Below are 7,500 nucleotides of genomic sequence, written 5' to 3'. Positions count from 1 at the left end.
TGATACTACTCTATTCGACGTTTTAGGGACGTAGTCCGTGGAGGTTTTGCCGCTCCATCGAATCATGCGGATTATTGCATTATTATCACGGATAATGGATTCGATGCCCCTTTTGCAGCAAATCGTATTGCTGCGTCGGTTAGGGAGAAGGCACATACCCACCCATTGCGATTAGCAGGTTTGGTGGGGAATCGGACATCTAGGAGAGATCTCATTGATAAACATGTAGAAGCCTGCCCGATGCCTGTGCTGGAAGTGTTGCCTCTCATTGAGGACATTCGGGTCTCGAGGGTGAAGGGGAAAACATTGTTTGAAACGGCTGAATGTCAATCAGATCTCATTATGTTGTGATTTCCATCCCAATGTGGCGGATCAGATATTGTCTCGACCAGAAGGGGTTGTGCCAAGGGAAATTCCAGATAGAGAATTATTCAGTCTGCTCTCCGATTTCTATCTGAATCCCGATGGTGGGGGCAGAGGAATGCCCAGCAAACTCAACAGGATATTCTGCTTGATTTTACGATGATTCGAAACCGAAACTGCAAATTTCTTGTATGTGTACCCTTTTCTGAGGAAACCCTTTCACGAAGACTCCCGAAACTCTCACTTTTGAATGTGAACCGGGAAATTATCACACTTCTTGCCCCATTAGTTGTGTGGCTTGGTTATATCAAAAGATCGAAGACAGCTTTTCCCCAGTGGTAGGTACAAAGACTTGTGGTTATTTCTTACAGAACGCTCTTGGAGTTACGATCCTTGCGGAACCTCGTTATGCAATGGCAGAGTCGGAAGAGGGGGACGTCTCGGCCCAATTAAATGATCAAGGGGAATTGGAGAGAATTTGTATCCAAATAAACGAGATAGAAACCCTAGTGTCATTATTTGGATTGGCACATGTACCACGGAAATAACAAAGACGGACCTAGAAGGCATAGCACCCAAGCTAGAAAACGAACTTGGAGTACCAATTGTAGTTGCGCGGGCCAATGGATCGGATTATGCTTTTACTCAGGGAGAGGATACTGTATCAGCTGCCACGACGCATCGGTGTCCGGAATTTGGACATATCTAGACACGAACAGAAACAGGATTTAGTTGGGGGTGTTGACACTGCGACGACGGAAGCGGGGGGGCTAATCCGGAGGGACGGAAATTAAAGAATCATGCTTCAGTTCTTTTTGGATCTCTAACTTCAACTGTAGCTTCTCAACCGAATCCGGAATCGAAACGTCAATCCATTCAGGTATCGGGGTGGTTACCCTCCCAGAGATATACTGAACTTCCATCATTAGGCAAGGGAGTGTATGTTTGCGGCGTGAATCCCTCTCTGAGCCGTACAGCGACGACTCTGATGCGGCGTCGTAAATGCCAGTTAATTGGAGCACCTTTTCCTATTGGTCCTGATGGGACGCGTGCTTGGATAGAAAAGATTTGTTCCGCCTTTAATATGGAACCTCAGGGTTTGAAGGAGAGGGAGGATGAGATATGGAAGAGTCTGAGAGACTATCTTGAGATAGCAGCTGGTAAATCTATATCTTTTACGGGAGATAATCTATCAGAAATTTCTATAGCAAGATTCCCAATTCGCTGCGGAATGGTTGTCTACGAAACAGGTATTCCCTACATGGATAAACGATATCAAGCTGCCGAGCCATCTTTCTCACGAGATACTTGCAAAGAGATGGGTACACTCATGCCACGGATCGTGGAAAAACCGGATAATTATAACCAGATACAGCGTATGCATGAATTAAAACCTGATTCAGCAATTACTGGAATGGCTCATGCCAATCCTTTAGAAGCAAGAGGTATTGATACAAAATGGTCTGTCGAGTTCACCTTTGCCCAAATCCATGGATCCACTAATGCGAGGGATGTGCTTGAACTTGTTACTCGTCCCCTACGGCGTAATAATAATCCGGGGCGTCTGGGTTGGAGTAACCTGTCGAAGCAGATGGTAACAAATCACTAAATTATAGAATTATTGGGTGACGGGAAGTGACCATTGAGGGAAATGCATAGAGACGTCTCCAAATTCTTAATCATGGGATTCTGTCTCCTCATGATTAAGAAATCCATCGACTCCTTTCCGAAGGAGTTGCTGTGCTAGCTACGGGAGTGGTACGGAGAGGTTGCCGGCACTCTACGGGAAAAAAAAAAAACTGAAAAATATGGGAAGGAAATAATTATGAACGTAGAAAGCGTTCAAATGTCGTTGTATCTACTGCAGGTTTCGCTGCTTACTCGGGTGAAGGTGGCAGGTCCACCTATAATATTCGGACTATATTATGGATTACTAACAACATTACCCGTTGGACCCTCCCAAATACTATCCATAAGAGCTTTTCTTTTGGGAGGGAATCTTAGTGGTACCGTCGCTTTGAGTGGTTTGATGATGGGATAGCTACTAATATTTCTGTCAATATTCTGTTCACCTCTATATGCATTGATAGTGAAACCACATGTTGTAACTGTCCCAATAGTACCATACATGTTATTTTACTGGTTCCGAACCAAGGATTTACCGGATTATCGAACTCTACGTCCGACCAATTCACTCAGTGACTTTCGAATCGGTAATATATTCTTGGATAGTTTCATTTTCCAGATTTTAAATCCAATTCTTTTACCAAGTCCCGTATTGGCGAGACCAATTCACCTATTTATTTTTCGATATAGCAACAACATAACATTTCTGATTAGTAGTTTCGTGGGTTGGTCACTCGGTCATATGTCATTCAGCTACTTGTCAGATTACTTCTGGTTCGCGTAGAATATGATTCACCCATACTCTACCTGCTGATGAAACGCGTCATTTACAAAACTTTTAGTATTGTTGTTCTCATTAATGTACTGGTTTATTTGGGTAAGGCTCCAGTACCTCTCTTCACCAAGAATTTTGAAGACGAACTTGTCTTGCTCGATAACAATCTCCGGGAGTTGTCAGATTCGATGCTATGGATTTTCAAGTCGTGGCCCACGTCCTTGTTCGACCCATACAAACCAAATCGTCCTTTACGATATATAGAGAATAGCCGATTCGGCGGCGATAGCTTAGTGAAGAAGCAAGTATCAAATCACTTTTTCAGCAAATGTTTGACTAGTGGAAAACAGCGGTTGGCTCTCACGGCGTTACCCAGTTTGTCGATCTTTGGAGACCAGTTAGGAACCTCGTTAGAGGATTCGGATATGCCACTTCCAGCTCATCATCTGCATGAAGACTGGATTTTGAACCAATTCAGGAAAAACAAGGATTTGAATAATGAGTTAAAGGACCGAATTCGATTCCTAGACACCGAGCCTATCTTCTGGAAAGCGATGGAAAGAAGGACCGGATTGGCTGATAACGGAGGTGAATTACCTAAGATTTATGATCCATTTTTGAATAATTCATGTCGTGCTAGGATTCCAAACTCGGATTCATTCTGGATACTGTCTGATTCATTGGCATCGCAAGCGGTTGACAACAACGAGTATGCCAATGAATTGAATTCCGGTAATAAGATTCGGGATTGGGTGTCTATCAGGTATAAAGAGTTGAGAAGCAATGAGATTCCTCTTCCCCGGGAAGCATTACCTAAAAATGCTTTGCAAATATTTATTTTCATGTTCGAAACACCGGATGATGCCGTGATTGAAGATGTTGTGGGAGAAACAAACTATTCAGTTTCGAAGGGTGATTCCACCCCCGTAACTTGGGATCAAGTCTTCAAATTTTCTTCATCTCCGACAGAGTTAGCTTTATTCTTCACCTATCTCAGAGATGATTGTGGTGCCTTCGATTGGATCCGCTTGCTAGACGTACCTCTAATTGGTGGGGAAAGACTTGACTCTTCAAAACAAAAAATACGTTCGATCCTCGAGATTGAGGAACTGTCGGAGGAATTGGCCCGCAATACTCACTTAATATATGATAATAGGTTCGATGTCGCGGGTGGGTCAACTGATATTCGTAACAGAAAGTTAAAAAATTTAGCAATCAGCGTCGGGAAGACGCGGCTGAAAACACGCAGACTGGTCAAACGTTTTGCAAAAAGCTCTGATTTTCGTCGGAAACCTATAAAAGGCTCTATGCGCTCCAGAAGACGTAAGACACTGGTTTGGGAAGTATTTCAAGATAAGGCACATTCACCTCTCTTCTTTAGATTAATGGAACTACCCACTCCGTTTCGATTTCCTGCCGGAGAATTAACTGGTGTAGATTTTGAGGAATCGGCCGGTGACGCGAGGAGAGAAACTAGTACCCAACCCGAACAGGAACTAATATCTCTTTCATCCTCGAGAGAGGGGGAGCGAGCGAAATCCGACCGCCCAGCTATAGCAGCTAGGTTCGATGTGAGTTCCATCCACACGGGGCGGGGTTTATTATTGGTTATGCAATCGACTCTTCGGAAATATGTGAAACTGCCTGTATTGATAACACTCAAGAATTTCGGTCGTATTTTATTTTTTCAAGCTCCCGAATGGGATGAGGATTGGAGTGAGTGGCGCAAAGAATCCCACATCAAATGCACCTACGACGGCGAGGGATTCTCACACACTCGTTTACCCGGTCGTTGGTTGAAGGAGGGTCTTCAGATAAAGATTTTGTATCCTTTCCGGTTGAAGCCTTGGCGTACTCGCGGGAGGAGGCGCCCAACCATTTTGGAAAATGATATGAATCCCAGGTATCTCAAGACTCGGGAATCGGGGAGAAAAAATAGATTGAGGCGAGGAAAATCTCCATCTAGCTATTTAACAGCTTGGGGATTCCAAACAGATGTACCTTTTGGAACTATTAAGAAAGATCCCTCCTTCTGGAAACCTATCCGGAAGAAATTGATGAGAATTTTGAGACGTAGTCTCGCATTGCGGACTAGGCAAATGCGTCGTCTCTACTCCAAATTGGGTGTATCCGCAAGGTTTCCATTGGGGAAATTGAATTTCCTTCGTAAAATTGAAGGGATTTGGGAGAATTGGAGTGGAACCGATTTTGTTGGGGGAGATATTCCAAATGATACAGGGACCGGGTGGAAAGAGGGGCCGTCACACGGTGAACCAGGTACTGGTGGAATAGATGAAACATCAATTCCCATTGATAATAAATCCCGATACTTTGCGGGTACCGATGATGAACCAGTAAAAGATACCGTTGGTGGATCCAAATCCGAACCCGAATCAGACATGCATGCATTCAGAAATCTGTTAACCGAAGGGGTTGGCGGGGGTGGGCGTAGCACCAAATCACTCCGTTTTAGTAAACCGGGAATAGATGACAGACTAATTAATACAAATCTGACTAGTTCTTTGAGATTCCAAACGAAATTAGTCAATATTCAGGGAATTTATTTGAGATCCCGCATATCGGTCGCAGAATTGTTTGAGAAGTATCTTCTACTAGTAGCGGGATTATTTCGAAGAGTCAATAGAGCTTTTGCTCATTATCTCGACAATTTTGCTAGATTTCGGGTGCAACTGGTGAAAGTGACGAATCAAGTTGGTGGGGTTCATGGGGATGCAAACCACCCAATTCTAGCTATTTCCGGAATTAGGGAGGGAATACCGCGAGTTATCGATAATCAATCTATAGGATTACCGTCTCAGGCGCACATTCACGACATTCTGTGGCATGTAAGCATGAAAAACAACCTGGATTTGGATTCTTTGATGGAAATTGCGGAAGATAGCAAGGATGCGGGGTATCTCGATAACCGGAAGGGATGTAAGGATAATGAGAATCTGGATGATGCTTCGGAAGATTGGAATTATCCGCGCGGTGATCATGGTTGTTATCCGAAAGGGGGAGGGGAAACCCCAGAATTTTTTGATGGCGGTAAACATGACGGGGGAAAGAGCGATTCCGTGGGATGTCCCGATGACAGAACTGGCGGGATTGTACGTGGGTATGGTATCGATGAACATATTAATAATTTTGCTACGATGCGGGGACTTTCCAAACAACTTTGGGAATTGAATGCAAATGATTTGGGAGTTTGTTAGGCTGTCCCGACAAGTACAACCTGTCATTGGAGTTATGGCAAAAAATTGCACCGAAGAGATGGAGATCGGACATCGAAAATTTATATGGATTCAGAAGCATCGGGGGAAGTTTTCTCGCCGAGCATGAATATGTATTTCGTGATAGACAAAACGATTATTCCATATATACTGAAACCCCTTTCCTCAGAGATCGAGTGAGAAATATCAATAAACGTCGTAAATACAGTTATTTGTTACATAGTTTTATTGATTCCTCACGAGATGTAGATATACAAAAATTTCCGGCGGGGTGGAATGCGGCGATAAGGGAAACTCGTTTAGGGAATCGTATCAGAGAACTTATTGCAGGGAAGGGAATTTCTCATCCACGAATACTTGATCCGGAACGTGAGTTGAATCCGAAATCCGATTTGGTGTTGTGGGTAATTCCGGATCCGCGGAAGCAAAGGATGTATACGAAACAAGATCGAAATTTGTACCTGGGGACTTCTATTTTGTGGGAGAGGGTTCCCGCTACCCCAAATGAAAGATTTCAGAGATTAGGCACGGATTACGGGTTACAGGAAGAAGAGATTGATTCGGATGAAATACTTCTAAGAGAGAGGGGGAGTCACTATTATATTTTTCAATGGAAATGGGAATCCGAAGCATTAGAAAGAGAATTATAAAGACTGAGGGATTTGATATCTCTCATCAACGTATTAGAAAATGAGCAGGATCTTACTTCCTTCTGTGTCAATATGGGTATAGATTGCGATTTGTTGAATCTTTTTCTCAACGAAGAGAAACGCGAGATTCTAGATGATTTGTTTGTTATTTCAGCCCATCGTTTACCGCGAATATTCGATGATTAGATTCTCATGTATAAAATGGTTAGTATCCCACTGAAATTTCGAAACAGATTCAAAAGAAGATTGAATAGAAATATATTTGGCGGGTGCATGCTGCGTTTGTCACTCATCAATGGGGAGAGGAATAGGAATCGCTCCTATCTCCATAACATCGAAGATCTCCTGCTTCCGAGACATCGTCGCAAATCGCGATTTCTCAGATCCCTATTGATTTTGAGCTCCGTGAAATCCGAAAGGGACCCTTTGGGCTACCCTTCTGGAGTGGAATGGATGAACAAGAGTGAAGAGTCTAGCGACCTGAGTGGGACTCAGAAAATCAAACGTTTCCTTTGGCCCAGTTATCGCTTAGAAGAATTAGCTTGTATGAACAGATTCCGCTTCGACACAAATAATGGAAGTCGATTTGCCACGCCCAGAATACGCATGTATCCCATTATTTTGAGACGGGGGGGAGAATACGTAGATTCGACAATTTGCTCGACTAATATTACTAACATCTTGGTAATCTCAATCAAGTGTGTGATAGAAGGAGGGGCAGATACCTACCTTACTTATCAGATGCGGAGCTGTAACTACTCGTTGGTGGGAAACAAATTCCCACCGATAACCGAATCTATTGAGTGACGATTTCCCCGATTATAGGAGTATTCATCTCCCTCGCTCGGACCAA

This window comes from Dipteris shenzhenensis, unplaced genomic scaffold, assembly GCF_047967505.1.
Source record: "Dipteris shenzhenensis isolate YYH24624 ecotype China unplaced genomic scaffold, Dip_SZ_1.0 scaf0410, whole genome shotgun sequence".
NCBI classification, from domain to species: Eukaryota; Viridiplantae; Streptophyta; class Polypodiopsida; order Gleicheniales; family Dipteridaceae; genus Dipteris; species Dipteris shenzhenensis.
This window is presented reverse-complemented; position numbering follows the sequence as displayed.